We start from the raw sequence: 8657 nt of genomic DNA, 5'->3' as shown, positions 1-8657 counted from the left end.
CATTTACAATATATACAAAACTCGTCACTATACGAAAATTACACACAATATGACACTTTAACACCAACAATACCATTCACACGAAATGCTTTCCTCAAACACGATTAACGAACAATTGAAATCTTCATAATTGCACAAAATTGTCAAATGCATAAACAAGACACCAAAAATTAAATTCTGCAAAAATACCATTAGAAGAAAGACAAGACAATTACAAATGTTCATTACCAAATCTACAAATGCAATATAGACTACAATTACTAAACCACAAATTACTTCAACAACACTACTGTCTGCTATTTTACTATCAGAAGATTTCCAAAGGACGATCCTGGCAGGGTCGCCACATGCATGGGGGCTTAATTATATACAATGCAAATAATTTTAATTTTAGTAGCTGACTGTCTGATTACGAAGTCTCGTAACCGGTTGGCCCTGACTAGTATTAGTATGCAATCTGACTGCATAGAATAACAACAAAGAATGAAAGGAAATTTCCGTTACCACAATTAATTAATTAAGTCCCCAGCAACTATAAAAGCTACGGAACAAAAACTATGAACAACAAAGCACAAGTTAAACTGTTCTGTGTGTGGAAGTGTGATTCAACGTACACATCTGGCACGGTTCTTCCTCAATAAGTCAAGATATTTTAAAAACTATTTACTCTGAATTAACTAAATAAAACTGAAATACTATAATTGCACATAGAAACACGAATTACAGTCTAATACATGAACACAAGCCAGATGACAGAACCTGTGACCAAGAGGCATTGTTAGTTAGGAAATTAAAAAAAAAAAAAAGTTTTTTACCTTCATATATACTGACTAAAAATACACTCTGATCATTACAACTTCTCCATTCGAACAACATCTGCTGTCTACCCCATCAAAACAACTGCACACGACATGGCTTCAAATAGTACAGCTATCAACATCCTCTCAGCAAAGCACTAACCACCACCACTTCTGAACAACCACTGCCAGTGGAGGCGGCAGAATAAAACTCTTTGGCGCGATCTCTGGCGCTGTGACTCAGTGTAGCCACCTTTCAAAGTTTATTTGGCGCTCTTCGGAGATCACTCTAGGAGACCCTTCCTGCAACGCGAAGTGGAGACTACACATTCCATACAACACACTTACAAGTCAGGCGACAATCTTCTCACAGCATACCAAGGGCTACAGAAATAAATATCCGTATCCTGAGTGACATGCATGCTGGATGTCAGCTGAATGAGAATACTGAGAAGAATTTTCCAGAAACTGTTTTTGTAATGAAAATAAGGATGGAGTCAATATAGTTAACGAAATGGCCTCACATTATGGTGTCCGAGCTGGCACCCACCGATGGCGTGCGCACGTCTTTTACAATATTCTTGACCTTGCCATGATCGACGCTCACACAATTTTTAAGCTACTTACCTCTAAGAAGATTTCACGTCTGTACTTTAACCTCAGAGTAGCAGATGAGCTTGCTGCCCTCTACAAAGTGCAGACTGGAGCCAGTCTCCCCTTGCTGGCACTCGATATCGGCACTTTCCAATATGGAGGTTCCCTGCAAACAACAAAACAGCAAAGGGAAAAAACACCAAGATTTCTTCATCTGGCACACTCGAGAATTGTTACTTAAGGAGACAAAAGCGATCAGAAATTACAAACAGGCAACACGAGCTGTGAGCCAAGAACAAGTACATTGCAAGTTACTCAGAACATTGGTCGTGCTACTGCAATTACCACACTTACGTTCCCCCAAAAATCAACTAGGGTGCCCCAGTCAGCAGAAGATGGTGTCCGCGACGTGAATAGCACAGATACGTCCTTCTTCGCCCCCAACTTCCAACTTTCCGAAAAACTCCACGTGCAGTAGACTCAATGCTACGTCCAGTGTGACGAACCAGAGCATCGCTTATTTGGCAAAAAAACAGGGGAATGCGGCTTACAAAACGCTCATTAGCAATCAACGGGTTGGTAGTGCCCTAGAGCAGCGTCCCACAGATTCATCAACTTCTTCGAGCAGAGTACAATCGTGGAGGTCTTCGTTTGACTGGATACACCGGAATTTTCGAGGGAAAGCAGCTGATTTTCTCATTCTTCTCAGGTGACGCGACAGCATGCTGTCCTTTGATATCCATGTATAAAAGGCAAAAATGTTACACTTAATTAGTCTCTGCACGGCAGTCCATGCCCTCAGCGAGGACAGGTGCCGACTCTAGCCAACAAAAACAAGCCTGCAGCCCTACTTCCGCAAAGCAGCTCTACTCCCCCGAGAAGCTCGCCTCTCCTAATGAGAGTTACTCACGGTCTTCTGCTGGCAAACAGGAAGTAGAGACCACACTGCGACGGCTCCTTCCCAATGAGGATAACACACATATTTCCACCCAAGCTAACATATCCAACATTGTCAATAAAGAAAACCACGAAATAATTGCTGAGGAAGGAAACGATATCACATAACGGTATGTGTCAACCGTCCCACCTCCTTACAGGAGAAAGTAAATGTCAGATTGGAAGGAAATTTTATAAACAGACACCTAGAAACAAACACCACTATGGACATGAAACATTCTGCCTTACTGGGTTTGCCTCGGATGAGAACATATGCCCGAACACGCACCGTCATCGTAACTACACAGATATCGCTTCGCGCCCCCCCCCCCCCCGCTCCTCCCGCCTGGAGATCGGAGCTGATCTCAAAAGTTTGTGTACATACTGTCCCGGCTAGTTAAGAAGCATTCCCCGCCGTGTGGATGGGGCATAAAACATCATTCCCGCCGGGGTCAGGGACTTTCTCTGCCTCGTGATGACTGGGTGTTGTGTGATGTCTTTAGGTTAGTTAGGTTTAAGTAGTTCTTAGTTTTAGGGGACGGATGACCATAGATGTTAAGTCCCATAGTGCTCAGAGCCATTTGAACCATTTTGAACCATAAAACATCTCCGAATCACATGAATCTAATTGTGTGAACTAGCAGTTGAAAATTGATCTCGTTTTCAGTTCCCAGAGATATTTCATAGCCTTTGATCCACGACGGATCCAAAGACAGTGAATTTATTTATTACTCACGAATAACATAGCATTCGGGTTCCAGTCTATTTTTTCCTAATTTTTGCTTCCCAAACAATTTGATTTAGTTCGTAGTCAATATGCCTTCCTTAAATCCTGTTCTCTGTTTGTAACAGGTTGATCAGCTTTTCTCAATAACCCTTGAATATTCACAGATATGTATATATACTAGCTGACTTTTGGGGTTTAAAAAACACGGAGAAAGTCTCGTATATTTTCGGGGTTTTATTGACACAATTAGTTTCTTAAATCAATGAGGGAAGGCACTGGGGAATCAATGAAGAAGGAGTTGATCCCAGTGTGGATCGTTTCGTAACAATAACAGTCAGTCCGTGCCACATTCCGTCTCGTTCCTATCACCAAAGATATGATATCCCATGAAACTACCCCTTACCATTAATATCTGATGAATCATAAGTATGTCTCTGGCTTTACAGTATCTAAGCTTCTTAAATCTCACGACACGATATTAATTAGAGGTTCGAGCTCTTTCAATGTCTGTTCGGCTCAAATTTAGTCTTTTCACGGGCGCTATATCCCACGTGTCGTTTATTAGCAGAATCGCCTTGACTACGATCGGCAAAGTTATTAGTATGACAAGGTCCAACTATTTTCTGTCCCAATAACTCAAAATAATCTATTATGCAACACTCCAGTGACTAATTCAGTTATCAGAATGATATTTAATTTGACTTATAATACCTAACTTCCGACTGCCACGGAAGACTGCGAACATGAACCATTGAAACAAAGACTCATGAGAGCTAACAATGCTGCGCATTAGTTTATATGTTATATTCAAAAGAAAACGCAGCTGTGTAATGTCTTCCTTGGATTCTCTTTGTACTACTTTTCGTTGCTCTATTTCAAATATCTACACTTTGTAAAATTTTAATTATTACTTCGAAATACAACTACCGTTTTTTGGCTCTTGGGTCCTTTCGTACTACAGAAGTTAATCTAATATTCGTTTCTGAATATCCACTCTCTAAAGAGCGGTCACAAACAGCACGTGCTAAATACTAGGCAAAGAACACGTTGGTTCTGAGAGGTGCAGAAGTACACCAGATCTGAGGAAGGAATTTTCATCAGTTTATTCTCAATTACGGGTTACAGTAACACGTACGAAATACCAACCAGCCATTATAGTTTCAGACTTATCAAGACTCAACAACGAAAGACTGATACTACGTCTGGTCCTCGGCTATTTGAACAGCCTTACAGATGACCCTTTACTACGCACAGCCGGCCAGCGGCCTAGCTATCGTGTGATACTACGGCATTCCGTACTGAAAACCACAGTTATTCAGCGTTTTGTAAATGTTAGCAACAATGTTACGTGCATGCCTTTGGTCCTTCCACTACCGTGTTGTTGTTTGATGCAGTCCACCACTATTTCCTCTCTTGTTTCGACCTCTACTTCTCGGAGCTGTACTTGAACCCTACTCTCTCAGTTATTTGTTGATGTACTCCAATCGTTGTCATTCCCTACAGGCTTTAGTCTCTATAGTCCCCCCTAGTACCATCGAAGTTATTCACTGATACCCTAACGTCTCGTCCCTTCCTCTTGTCAGTGTTTCTCATATGTCCCTTTCTTCGCCGTTTCTGCATTTAACCTCCGTATTCCCTATTTCAACTGTCTACTGAATTCCTACATCCCTCTGCAGACCACATGCCAAAAGTTTAAGTTCTCTCTTCTTCCAGTTTTCCTGCAATTCATTATACACTACCATGCAACGTTGTTCTCCAACGGTACATTCCCGAAATTTTCTTCCTCAGCTTAAAGATTACGTTTGACGGTATTAGACTTCATCAGCAAAGAAATTATTTCATTATTTTTGCTAGTCTTCTTTTCGTGTCCAGTTTTGGTTCCAACAGGAATCGTTGTGCACAGCGACTGTAGATTGTATGGAAGGGGAGGCACACAGCAGTCAGTCGCAATCCCTTTAGTTTTTATTATGGTTCCAACTCTAGATTTCAGCTATCAATAGCGATCGTCAGTGCATTTTCGCTACAATTCAACAGACTTGCAGCAGTTGATGTCACCATATGTTCTCGTGAAGAACTGGTGAGCCTACGCTTTCCTGCAGCACAGTTTGAATTTGAAAGTAACGGCCCAGTACTTCTAAAGACTTTCGCCATATTGGCAATATTAAGAATTTATTGGGCAAAGAACATGTAAACTGAACCCCCCTTCCCACCCACCCACCCACCCACCCACACACACACACACACACACACACACACACACACACAGGGACGCACACACCCAATTGTCCACGCCTCACGCCTTCGGTTGTTTCTGTTGGCCAGGGAATATTGATTTCAATGCATAAATAAATTAATTAATTTTATCGACCTTTTACATAAACAGTTTAAAGGCCTTCGACTACTGTCACTGAATTCGTGATTACTTAGGCAGCACAGATCCGTCACTGGGACTATAATTTTAATTTAATTCAGTTCTCTTTCTTTGTAAAGAGTCTGAGGTTTTTCCAGTTGTTTCAAACTACTGCTTTTCTGTTCAGTATCGAGTTATGCAGAGACTGATTGGTGAATGAATGCGGGCATTGTCAAATGTAAAAGTTTATCAGCACTGTGAAGAAATATTGTTTAACAGACAGTGTGATGAACTGGACGATAGGAAAGATCATTTAGTCATCTAACAATGATGAACTGAGGCTTTCATACAAAATGAATAGAGCCTTAGTAATAATTGACTACGTGTCTCCATTACTTGCTTGTCTTGTATTCTATATGATCGTGTGATACTTACTTAATTCCTTCTGTACGTTTTCAGCCTATTTGTCACAAAATAAACAGTTAAATGGGAGACTTGTTTTAAAACACGACAGTTTAATACTATTCTTGAACACACAGAGACTTTTCCTTTAGAAGACAAAATTTTACTTCTATTTATCACAAATATTAAAATTATGTCCTTGCGTATCTGGTGAAGGCAAGATATTGTCTACTGAAAATCGTCCTCGCTCTATTGTAAAATTAATTCTCGTGCTTCCATTCTTTCTTTTTTGTGTGTTTGTTATGACTTTTATTTCTCGATAATAGATTTTAATTACTTGCAGTAAGTGTTTAGGGTAAACGTGTCTTACTAAAAATACTAACAGAAAAAGTTCGGCTGATGCGGTTGGAAACTTTCTGGTATCCTGTGAAACTCGCATGTGTATTCGTACCAAACTCTCTTCTTTTTCTATAAACTTTGTCTTATTACAGTGATACTGTCACTTCACGACCTCCCATTCCTGTGTTCATTCTGTTTTTCTAATAGTTGTGAGTCAGCTATATTTTAAGATGACTGTTGACTTTTCTTGCATATACCTCGTAACAGTTATTCTAATAACTGATTCTAAGAAGACTGATTCTAATACAATTTTCCCAGTTATTTCGATCACATTTTTACAAAGCAGTGTCATTTGAGCTGTTGGCCAGGGAAATGGTATTATCTTTGTTCTACAAAGAGAACTGACTTCTTTCAGTAATTGTAGGTCCATCACTGATTTTCCATATTTTTGTAATTTTGTTTTAATTTTTTGTGGCCCTCTTTAATTTTACACTTGGTTTACGACTTCATGTAACTCGTCCACCTCTAGTAGGAATTATGGATCTACTGCTGATATATATATATATATATATATATATATATATATATATATATATTGTAAGAGGTCCGAGAAGATGTAATTTTATGTAAGAGGTCCAGGCAGATGTAATTTCGATGTATTGCGCATGCGCTGCCTGCGATATGCAAGGTATAAGAGAATCGCTGACCAGAGAGCAGTGTTGACTCAGTACGAACTGTGTAGCTGTAGCAGTAAGTTGTTGCTAGTCTGCGTCCGGTCTGGAGTCTGCTCTGGTCTGGTATGGTGTATCATGTTGGCTGGGTCGGTCGCGGTGCAGCGATGCCGGAGCCTGAATATTATTGTATAAGGTAAGAAAGCAGCCTCGCGCATATCTAGTAATGTAATGTGAACTCCCATGTAAATCTTTTAAAAATGTCCTAATAATAATCTTTGTCATATAAAGTAATATCTAATAAGTCATCATCTCAATTTAAAGAATTTACTAATTTCTCCAATCCATGATCATTCCGATTGTTGCAAATGAAAAATCAGTTGCTTCCTTTCATAAATGACAAATCTATTGGCCAGCATTGCACAGAGCTGTGCCGGAAAAAGTTATTGTAAGAGCGGATAGTTGGCGAATTTATTGAGGTAAGAATTTTTGTTTTTTTATTCAGAATGATCTTACAGGGCCATGACGCAGCACTGCTGTCGTCCAAAATTTACCAGGTTACTGAATTAATTTTTTATTACGAGGTTTAGGAATTTTTCTGTTTGGAGCTTACATTAAATGAGAAAAGAATTTTGTGGGTACGTTAAATGGGAAACAAATTTCGTGTGGAGGTTAAATGTGAATGCACTTCTGTACGGAGATTATAAATGGGAACAAATTTTGTTCTGAGGTTACACTAAAATTAGAATCACTATCCATAATTATTGTTTTTATTAATTTTTGTGGGGAGGTTACACTTGGCGACAACCGGTCAGGATCGTATTTCTTTGTGAATCTCTGAGAAGTAGTCATATATCTGCTCTTATTTACTTAAATGTAGTTTGCATCTGGCGCAACGCATTTACTAATTTGTCACTCTTTCTTTCACAGATCATCGGGATTTTATAGCTCTTTCTTTTAATTGTGTTTGTTCCATTCTTGCTTTGCCTTTGTTTCATTTTTGTGCTTAATTTCGATTTGTGAGAAAATGCCGCGAAAAACTCTTAACAGTATATCGCGATGTGCCATGAGTGAAATAGCCAACTCAAATAATTTGACTGATATTAATTGCGACACACAGTGTAATAGTGATAATCGTCTAATTACAGACAATCCAGTGCGTACTGATCACTAGTAATGATTTTGATCCTAATGATGAACAAACAAATTCAATTATGTCCACAGTAAATGTAACAATTGATGACGCGGCACGTTCTGATACTATGAACGCTGCCCAGTTTGACGCGCCTAATTTGCAAAATTTACGTAGTGAACAGATAATTGTTTCTAACGAAGGTGACCGATATTCACAAAACACGTCAGATTTATCTTATTCCGATTTAGCGACCAACAGTGCTCGTCCGATGGGCAAACCTTTTTGTGAATCAGAGAATGACCGAATGGTTACACAAAACGTGACAAATGCACATACACCAGCACACGACATAGAAAATAGAGTCGCTAATTTTGGTTTGGATCAAGTTGTAGCACTATTACTACAATTCAATGAACAACAAGATAACAATTACAAACAAACCAATGAAAATCTTAAACAGTCTAAGAAAGAACAAGACAACAATTACAAACAACTTAGTGAAAATCTCAAACAACAAATTAATGAAAATAATGAAAATCTCAAACAACTAAATGAGAAACAAGACAACAATTCCAAGCAGTGGAATGATAAGCAAGATAACAATTTCAAACAACTTAGTGAACAGATTACAGCCGTTGCCGCGCAATGTCATGATACTAAAGACCAAGTACGTGAGGATATTAAGGCTTGTGCTAGGAGCAGTAGT

This window comes from Schistocerca americana, chromosome 8 (assembly GCF_021461395.2).
Source record: "Schistocerca americana isolate TAMUIC-IGC-003095 chromosome 8, iqSchAmer2.1, whole genome shotgun sequence".
Classification (NCBI taxonomy): Eukaryota; Metazoa; Arthropoda; class Insecta; order Orthoptera; family Acrididae; genus Schistocerca; species Schistocerca americana.
Note: the sequence above shows the minus strand (reverse complement) of the source record.